This window comes from Desmodus rotundus, chromosome 7 (assembly GCF_022682495.2).
Source record: "Desmodus rotundus isolate HL8 chromosome 7, HLdesRot8A.1, whole genome shotgun sequence".
NCBI lineage: Eukaryota > Metazoa > Chordata > Mammalia > Chiroptera > Phyllostomidae > Desmodus > Desmodus rotundus.
Genome location: NC_071393.1, coordinates 101,271,959 through 101,281,877, shown reverse-complemented (window position 1 = coordinate 101,281,877; position 9,919 = coordinate 101,271,959). Strand labels below are relative to the sequence as shown.

Below are 9,919 nucleotides of genomic sequence, written 5' to 3'. Positions count from 1 at the left end.
GCTCTCTTTCATCTTCAGCGACATTAATTCACTGACAGCAAACTACCTGCAGGCCAATGGGGCTCGCCTTACCTGGCTCCTGTGTACGTACTGCCCAGTCAGTCTGGGACCAGGGACTAAAACTGCAGTGCGAGCAAGTCTGTGGGACTGGGCAAGGGCCAGTGGACACACTTCCAGGGGGAGGCATGAGAAAAACCCAAATCCATAGCTTTTCATTGTTCTGGGTCAATATTTGCTAAACTCACAGGCGCCTGGCACTGTGCTCCAGGTTTCTAATCTGACAAGCAAAGATGGCCGTTTCTCCCTCCTGCAAAAGGAAACTTCATTTCACTTCTCTGCTGAAAAGTGTGTTCTTGTGGACCGTGGGGGTTCCCTCACCAGAGGGCCTGGCCTGCAGGGCCTGACGCGTGCACCGGCTGTGGCGCTTACATGTCTCAGGAGTCACAAAGAGACTGTGGGTGGACTGTCATCCTCCACGAAGGAAGGTGTTTGATAATTTTATTTTGAAGACTTCTCTGGCGCTGAGAATCTGATGGAGCATATGTTTTGATGTGGTGCGCCGACAGCCACAATATCTGTCCAAAGGAACTATGATGGATGAAATAGCAGAGCGCTTTTCTCTCACGAGGTAATGGCACTTAGGGGGAGAAAGCTTGTGCCGTTTCCTGGGCCCTGGCCCCTGAATTCCCCCACAAGGCTGGCACCGGAACTTGCTGGCAAGTTCTTGTCAACCACACATGCCAAAAAGGACCTAATACAAACAGTCCCTACTATAAAGTTGGCCCTTTACAAACAATATTTACAGAAAATACTTGTACCTGTCCTCTGCCATGCTACATTTTCCGAGATGATTACATGCTTATGCTAGGGAATGGCATGTCGCCAAAAGCAGAAGGAGCCTGCTGGAGTTTCAATAGCGCTCATTATGAAGGAGAAGAAGTTTCCATTCCTACCGCTGGAAGGAAAAAGCCACTCACAGATAAAGTGTATGATATGATTACCCTTGCTTTAGATAACCGCAAGTATTACTTCCGACACGATAAGGGATTGTTTTCTGTCTCCATCATCCAGAGCTTGGCTTGGCCTTTTTAAGGAGCAGCAGGAGCATTTTTGAAGGCCACTTGATCAGTTTGGAACCTGTGGGAGCATGGGGTTGCCATGCAGATAAAAATCAACACTGGTTTCAGCTACCATAGCAATTGCAGTGAGGGTGGGTGGGTGAGGGCTTGGGAGCAGGTTTGCAAACAAGGGAGCAAAGGCCCAGTGACTCCCGGCAGAGTGATTTAGAGGCCTTGTGAGTAAACATGGTACATATCAGGATCTGCTAGATGGTTCCTTCCATTGTGCCAACCTCATTCAGATTAAGTTCCGTGACAGAGCTAGAATGCGCAGCCTCTCAGAGGGGTGTGCTAATGAGGTAGATTTACTTTTACATCGTCGGGCAGGAGAGTGAGCCTTCAGTACCCGATTTGCTGGAGGGGACGTGAATAGGGAAGTTAAGGACTGATGAGAATTTAATGAGTTAAGTTGCAGAAAGGGAATCTGCTCCGACAACTGGGGTGCTGGGCAAGATCAGTGTTGTTTTAGTCTTTCAGTGGCCTTTGGTGAGGAAACCAGACTCAAGGCTAAAACTCTTCAGTGAAGGGACACTGTAATTATGAAAAGGTAAGAGATGATAGTTGTTCCTTCCTGATATTTTACAAGGGCTAGTAAATGGATTGTTAACTGCAACATAAAAATCGGGGTGGGGGGGATACTAGAGTCGAATCTGAGGATTCCAAATGAGTCTGAAGGCCGGGATAGAGTCTGTGTGTGTGCCTGGAAGTATGTATGTATGCGCATGTAGTCAAAAGGAAAGACTCCAACTTGAATATGTAGTCATTTCCGAGAAGCATCCAAGAGATCAAAAGAGGCCAGAAGTGTGGGACCGGCTTCTCCAAATGTCATGGGAAAGGTGTTTTGATGGTTTTTGCACCTTGACACTGGTAACAACAGGGACCAGGGTAGGCATAAAAAAGAAAAGAAAAGAAAAGAAAAGAACAGGGATTCAATTCCTCCAACTTTTCCACCCCTGTTGCTATGGTTGCTGGCTCGTCGCTCTGTGGAATTGCATTTTTATGATCTCCTGGTGCCCCCATTGCTAGACAAGGGTGGAGAAGGATGGGGGGATTTTGCCTACATGAACATGTGTCATGGCTCAGTTTTAATAATTAGAATGGCTCGCAAGACTCTGATTATTACATTAATCAGAATGTGACACAGTGATTCTCCAAGAGGAAAAAACTCCTGTTTTGAATGGTAATGGGGAAAAAGCTATGCATCCCTCTTAACTTGCTGTCTTCAATTTTCTGTCCTTCAGGAGAGGTGCAATTAAGTTTGGGAACTTCCCTCTTTGCTTAATAGGGATGTGATTACCCAACTTCTGGCAAGGTGCTTGGGGTTGTCTGAATGGAAATGTTATTTAAAGGCCAGGTATTAAAGTTTAGCTTTTAAAAATTAAAATATCCCCAAATGAGCTTTATTTGTGTTTCCTTACAATCCTAAGTATAGGAGTTGCCGGGGGCAGAAATTCGGGCTCAGGGGTTCATGGGAACTGGTCATAGCTCTTGGGACAGTTTGGTGGCAGAATATTCAGCCAGAGGCTTGGCCCGCAAAGCTGCTCTGTATCCATTTTTTTTTTAATTGTTAGCCTTCTCTCTGGTGCCTGTATCCCCAGATTGCTAGGTTTATACTGGAGATGGCTCCTTCAGCACCCTGCCTGCCTCCCTGCCTGTCACATGCTGAGTTTTCTGAGGGTTTTTGTACTGGGGAGATCCGCTGACCTTAGAGAATCAAGACATTGGCTATATGGCTTCCTACATGCCATTTTGAACTAGGTATAACCCCATGGAGTTAGTCTTCGTAGGTAGCTCTCCAATTCTTCATGAATTGTATTTCATCTGTCTATTTTTATAAAGGGTCTTGGCAGACATCATTCTTGTCACTTTCCATTCTCTCTTTAAACCTCAGCTCCTGGAGTTTTCCCAGTGCCAGACAGGCACGTCCTCCGGTTCCTGGGAAGGGTGCAAGGGCTCGCCCTGCTCCGTGGTTACGGCAGATCTGCTGTTGTTGCTGTTGCTGCTTTCTTTTCAAAGCACCGCAGGTCACATGATGACTTCCAGGCCCAGATGGGGAGATGATGTGGATAAAAGTATTTAGCAAGAGATCAAAAACTGGGCTGCACTTCTAAATGGCTTGCCTTTCAGAAAAAGCACATTAGCCTCTCACCCAGATGCGGTTGTGGGTAACTGTCAATACGGCACACAGGTGGCATGGTTATCTGGCCATTTACGGCCCGATGCCTCGGCAACTGCTGCCAGCCCTTCAGAAATAGGAAATGACTAATGATGTGGTGGAAATTATGAACCAGGATTAATAAAACTTGAAAAGGAACAGTCTTCAGTGTTTGATCCTCCTTAGAGGAAGTTAAGTCTGAGTCCTAGATTCTTTTCCCTGAGGTGTTCTTCTGATTTCTTCTGATTACTCGGCTGTAGTGGGAGTCTAGGCTGGAGCTGGGAACAGGGAACCAGATGGTGCAGGAAGCGAAGCCCTGCTCCCATCCCTGAAGGCCCAGACACATGCATGGCTCTGCAGTCCATCTGGGAAGAGTTCAGTTAAAGGAGCCACGAGCTCAGAATGAAGATTTAAGTTTTAAGGATTGAAGTTTTGTGCCTGCTCATGAAGAACATTCTGGAAAGACTTCATTCACTCCCTGAGTGATTGGTAGACTTTCTCATTAAAGACAATTGTGGGAGTGTGACTAGGTTTCAGGGATTTGACATTTTTCTTTTCAGTTTGGGAGTCAAAATGTTTTCTTCCTTAAAATCCACGGTCAACCATTCTTTAATGATACCTGTCTTCTCTCCTTCCTCCTTCTTCCCTTCCCAGTCTCAGGCTCCTCTGGTCTACATGGGGAAATGCTAGGAGGCAAAAGGAGACAGGTGCTTTTTTTTTTTTTTTTATTGAAGATGAAGAAGATTAAATGGTATGAGGTATACTGAAAGAAAAAAAAAAAAACAAATACCAAAACCCAAACCAAAAGCCAAACCCCGGCTTCTGAATCTGAAGGCCTCCGCCCTAGGCCCCCTTTGGTTGTGTGACCTCTGAGACGCCCCTCCAAGCTCTCTGAGCCCGCAGGTGTCACTTTTATGAGGATGGGTTTTCACCAGGTATCTTCTAAGGCCTCCTCCCGCTGTCACGGAAACACATCTGTGGGGGCTGTTGTGGTCCGAGCCAGTCTCAGTCCCTTTACCTGAAAATGCTCCTGATGGGGAGCACCCGGGCAGGTCTGAGGACGTGCTGAGACTCCACCAGTTGCTGCAGCAGAGTGTTAACACTTGGCTGATCCCTGCAGTTGTAAGTCTTAATTATGCTGCAGGTCAGCTGGTTAAGAAAAACCCCAGAAGTATTTCTAAGGCCTCTAAAGTCAAAATAGCTCTTGAGTATGTTCATTCAGGCCAACTGAGCCACAAAAGAATCAAGCTAAACTGGTCACCTAAAGTTTTTGGTGAATCAAAGCGTCCCTAAATCTCAAGCTAGTTCAAGGTCGCCAGAAAGTCTCTGTGGCTTGGCAGGCTATGGGCATATGTGGTGAGCTTCAGTACACGTGTATGAGGAGATGTGTGTGTGTATCCGTGTACTTGTGTGTGTTGAGAAGTGAGAGAGAGAGAGACTTAGTAAAGAAGACATCTGGTTTACAGCAAATTTACATGAGAAGTGGGAACTGGGGAGAGAAGCTAAAAAGAGACTAAATAGCATATGATCTTGCTCAAACCACTCCTCTTCTCCTTCTGATCTGCTTAAGACTTTATGACATCCTCAATGCTAATAACAGTAGCTAATATTTACTGAGTACTTACTAAGTGCCAGACAATCTTATGATGAGGTACTTAGCCTTTCTGTAGCTCAGTTTCCCTATCTGTAAAATGGGGATGATCATAGAACCTACTTCCTTGGGTTAATGTGGGTGAAAGGCTTAGGGTTGTTAACAAAGATTAATGAGTTGAAGTAGGGAAAGTGTCAGAACAGGGCCTGGCACATAGTATGTGCTCAGTAAGTGGTAGCTGTTATTATCCGCATCTTATGCACAGGGAAAGGAAGCTTAGAGTGGTTGAGTAACTTCCCTGACTCCGCAGCTGGAGGGAGTTGAACTCAGCAGCCTGACTCTGGAGGCCAAGCCCTCCCTGGTTTCCTTCTGGATTTTCATCAGGAATACTGTCCCCTATTGCTGGACTTTTTCAAACTAATGCCAGCTGGATCCTCGAGGGTATATGGAAAACAAGTTTCTTTAGAACCTGGTCCTTCAGGAAGATGAATTAAAAATATTTTCTCCCTTCCCTTTGCTTTCTAAGGCCTTTTCTCTCATGCCACACTAGGCTGTAGAGACCTGTGTCAGTTGTCACTCTCCAGGTCCTGGGGCCAGGTCTCAGAGAAAGGCTGTGTGTTTAAAATAAATCCTCCTGCTTCTCTTGGCTCTTGCTCCTAACTTCACATTCCTGTCAATCGGCTTTGTACAATAATGAAAACAAATGCTTTTTAAGCAGATTTAATGGATATACTATAGTTAAAATAAAGAGTATATTTTCCCCTTGCCATGTTATCTTAGCTATTCCATTACAAAATAAGAAAGTTAAAAAAAATTGGTAAAACAAAAGTTGAGAGCCCAAATGCCAGTGAAAATACATCTCTTTGAATAAATGCTTTGATTTGTTCTCCATGGCTGAGTCTTTACATTAGAGAGCAAATGAATATACCTATAAGGGTTTCTTCAAATTGAAGGACCACCTCCCTGGCTTCTGGGAAAATGCTGGCCATCAGGCTGGGGCTTCCTACAGTGGATGGAGGCAATGAAAGATGGGAAGAGAGCAAGGGCGAATCCCTGAGCGTTCCTCATACTGAGTGTCAGCTTATAAATGCTGGGCATTGCTGGGAAGAAGGATGGGGTCTCAGATGGCTCTTCAGAAGGAGAGTCCAGGACCCCCTCGAGGGCTGAGAGGGCCATGCCTAAGAAAGGGGCCAAGGCAGTGAAATGCTGGACAGAGGGGAAATTGCACTGTATGATCAGTCGCTCCTTTTCTCCCTCTCCTCATCTCCCCAGAAAGTCCTGAGAAATCTTACTCAAGGGGAATAGGGGAAATGAGCTCTGAAGGTAGCCTGGAAAGGGGAACTATGTACAGTATGGAAGAAGGAGCTTAGATGGCCAGTGTTTGCTAGACAACCAGACCCAGGCCCTGTGCTATGCTGGATGTGCATGCACATCTTCTTCAAGGCCTGCTGGCAGGGCTGCCTCCAGTTCTCCATGCCCTCAGCAGCCCCGAATTCAGCACAGGGTACCACTGATTTCAATTGCTGAGTCTTCTGTCTAGTTCAGTGCTGAGGTCTTGAACTACTCTGGCTCTGTCCTCAGTGCCTGTTGATTCTGCCTATGACTCTGGCATCCTGTGTCGGCACTTAGCTAAAAGGCTAGTCACCAGGTTTATGGCCCTTGTCCTCTGCTTTCTCCCTGTGTGCATTGTTGTCTCCAGGCTGGCCATTACAGTCACACAATCAAACAAAGGTCTTTTAAGAGAACAATTGTCACTTGTTTCCCAGTTGGCACTTCTGGAGATTTAGTAGGATAATCTTGGATGTACGTCAGCAAGCAGGAGCAGGAATCATCTTAATCCTTCACAAGGCATACAGATGAATTGGGACCTCGTGAAAAGTGTACAAAGAATTTCTCTTTTTCCTCCTCAATTCCAGCTGTAGGGGTGTTGGAGGAGGAGAAGTTTCCTTCTGATCCAGCTACTGGCTGCAAAGATGGGGTTCAGCTTTGGGGACGTTCTGGCCAAATGTATATTCCTCATTCCCAAAGAGCTTCTGCCCCAACTGCCTGTTCCACGTCAATCCTCTAAGGCATTAGTTGGGAAACACAGACTCTTCCTGCCCTTGTTTTAAAGTCCTGACTTGAGTTAGACTCAAAGAGGTGCCTACTGTATTCCTAACCCCATCTAATATTATAAAAGCAAATGAACTGCACAAATGGAAGATACCTCCAGATCTTTCCTCCAAAAGGAGAGAGCATAGCAAGAGTTTTTAAGAGTATCTTCTCCATAGTTCCTCCCTCCAGTGCCATAGCTGTGTCCCGCTTGTCTGCAGGGGGACAAGTTGGGGGTGGGGAGAGTGCCTGTTACCTCCTCCATCGCCAGAATGAGGCTGCATAGTGCCCGTAGTGCTAACAGGTTCCTCCTTGAAGTTGTGCCAGAGAGGGGAGCGTGTAGAGCCAGAGTTTTTCTCTCCAAAGTGCAATAGTTGTTGGGAACCTTTCCTTTTCTTATTTGTTATATGATGCACTGAGCTTGTTGTTGTTGTTCTTTTTTTAAATTAAATTTTAAAAAATTTAATTTAATTTTTTATTATTAAATTTTTTTAATAATTATTTTTTGTTGTTGTTCTTGTTATAGCCAGTTTTTCTAGTTTTATCTATGTGGGAAATTTCTGTCTCATTTGCACTCTGCAGGTTTTGTTCTCTCTATACTTAGGCAAATTATTTTTATCAAATAAAGTGGAAACTTGCTTTTATAGTGATGCTCACCCCTGGTTAGCTATCCCTTGAAAATTTGTTTTTTCTTTTCTTAAAGAATTAAATGAACATCAAATCCAAACATTTACCTGATTAGCAAAATCTGTGACACAATTATTTTTTAAGTCTTAAATATGAAATCCAACCATAGGCATCATTATAAATTCTGTGAACCCCAGCCTACGCACTCCTGCAGGCGGCAAATCTATGGTATTTCCTGCAGATGAAGGTCCTGGAGATCAGGTCCTCAGTTCGTAATTCTTCTTGTACGCTATTATTGAGCGGAAAGTGAGGAACTCTGTAAACTACATCTCCTCTCTTCTGCATTTCCCTGATTCTTCTCAACTCCTGCTACAACTCTGACTACTTCTAATACTAGTTGAAAAAAGTGAATGCCTTCACTCTTTTTCTCCCAAAACTTTATTTAATCACCGGTTATAACTGGCACTTAGCAAACTTTTAATGTAATTGTTTCCAGTTAGCTATAATAAGTTATATGAATTCCACTTCATCTTTTAATATCTAACCAGAATCACACAGAATTTTAGAACTGGGAGGTGCTATAACATCTAGTCCTCGGATGTCAAATGTGATTCAACTTGTTTGCTAACTCTGATTCGTTGGTCAGAACTGACTAGTTAAAGCTTCTGAGACCAGGTCTGGGTTGATTGGGAGAGATCTTTATGATCAATTAAGACAACAGTCGATAATGCCTAAAATATGTCAAGAGATGTCAGCATAAGCCTTTTATTTAGATATATGGAATTGAACTTCCATTTCCAGCCAAGATGTAATAACAGGGATCAGGTTCACCCTTCAGCCAGAACAATAAACTGGGCACACTATGTGGAAAAAAAATACATTTTAAAACATTGGGAATCAGTCAAAAAAAGACAGTGATCTTTGAGAAATAGGAATCATTTGGTGAGCTCTATGGTTGCCCCACCTTACGGCCAAGAAAGAGATGCGAGGTCATGGTGCAGGGCTGGGGAACCCAGGGGGGACCCGGTAAAGTCTCTGAGTTGAGAAAATGTTGAGGAGGGGGAGCAGGGCATCTAGAATTCTCAGGGAAGGGTACCAGAGAAAAGAAAGATGCACAGAAGGAGAGCGTGGAGATCTGCAGAAGGTCCCCTCGAGTCCTCAGCTGTGTGCTAATAAGCATTCACACGTGAGAAAACTAAGATTGGAGAAAGAAGCATTGGAAAGGACTAGAGGGAGCAATATTCAGAGCTCATGCAGTGCCAGGAATAGTTCCTGTTTCTATCAGCTGGAGCTGGGAACCTCATAATTCATAGAACATTAGGTAGAGACTCAGAAGGGTTTTGCCTTAGTAGTAGAGAAACAATTAGCTCTAGACTAACTATTGCTCCTAACAAAGCTTGAAAAGATTAAACTGTTTCCAAATAACCATACTTCAGAACAAAACTTAAGAATATTTATGGGAATATAAAAATATCAGCACCCAGCAAGGCAATATTCACAAAGTCTGGAATCCATCCTGAAGTTACCAGGCATGCAAAGAAGCAGAAATATATGACCCATAATGAAGAGAAAAGTCAATAAAAACCAATCCATAAATGACACAGATGATATCATTAGTAGACAAGGATCTTAAAATCGATAATATAACTGCATTCCACTTATTCCAGAAGCTAGAGGAAAAATTGGCATGTTAGAGACATGTAAAATATAAAAAACCCAAATAAAAAGTTTCATAGAAGAAAATTACCATGTCTGAGACAAAAAATGCCCCAGATAGGACTAACAGAAGGTTAGACATTATAGAATAAAAGATTAGTGAGCCTAACGACATAGAGATCAAACTATCCAAAATGAAACACACAGAGAAAAAAGACTGAAAAGAAATGAACAGAGTGTCTGCTTGCTATAACACAGCCTCAAGAAATCTGGTACAGCTGTAGTTGTAGTTTCTGAAGGTGGGGGAAGAAAACTACATAAAGATATAATGGCCAACATTTTCCCAATTGAATGAAAATTGGAAACACATAGATCCAAGAAGCTCAATAAACCCCAAGCCAAAAATCATGAGAACATGACACCAAGGCATAGCAGAATTAAATTGTGTGCAACCTGTGATAAAGAAAATTTTAGAAATAAAGAGTGAAGTACCAGAAGACATCACTAAACTAGTTAAAAGCAGTTACCTGTGGAGAGTGGGATTGGAGGAGATGGAGGGAGTAGAGAGTGCTGATATTCTTCATTATAAATATTTTAATATTATTAGCTTGGTTTAAAAAACATGTATGCATATTGTTTGAGGAAGTAAAAATCAAAAACAACAAACAAACAAACAAACAA

General features: G+C 43.5%; 1 protein-coding gene across 1 annotated transcript in view; it reads left to right on the top strand.

Moving 5' to 3' along the window:
- Positions 1–1,646: 1,646 nt before the first annotated feature.
- BMP4 (bone morphogenetic protein 4) overlaps positions 1,647–9,919 on the top strand; it is a 162,323-nt gene continuing 154,050 nt past the window's right edge. Inside the window, exon 1 of the mRNA XM_053928914.1 lies at positions 1,647–1,665. The gene's annotated coding sequence lies outside the window, so the exon portion shown is untranslated. The remainder of the gene's footprint in view (positions 1,666–9,919) is intronic.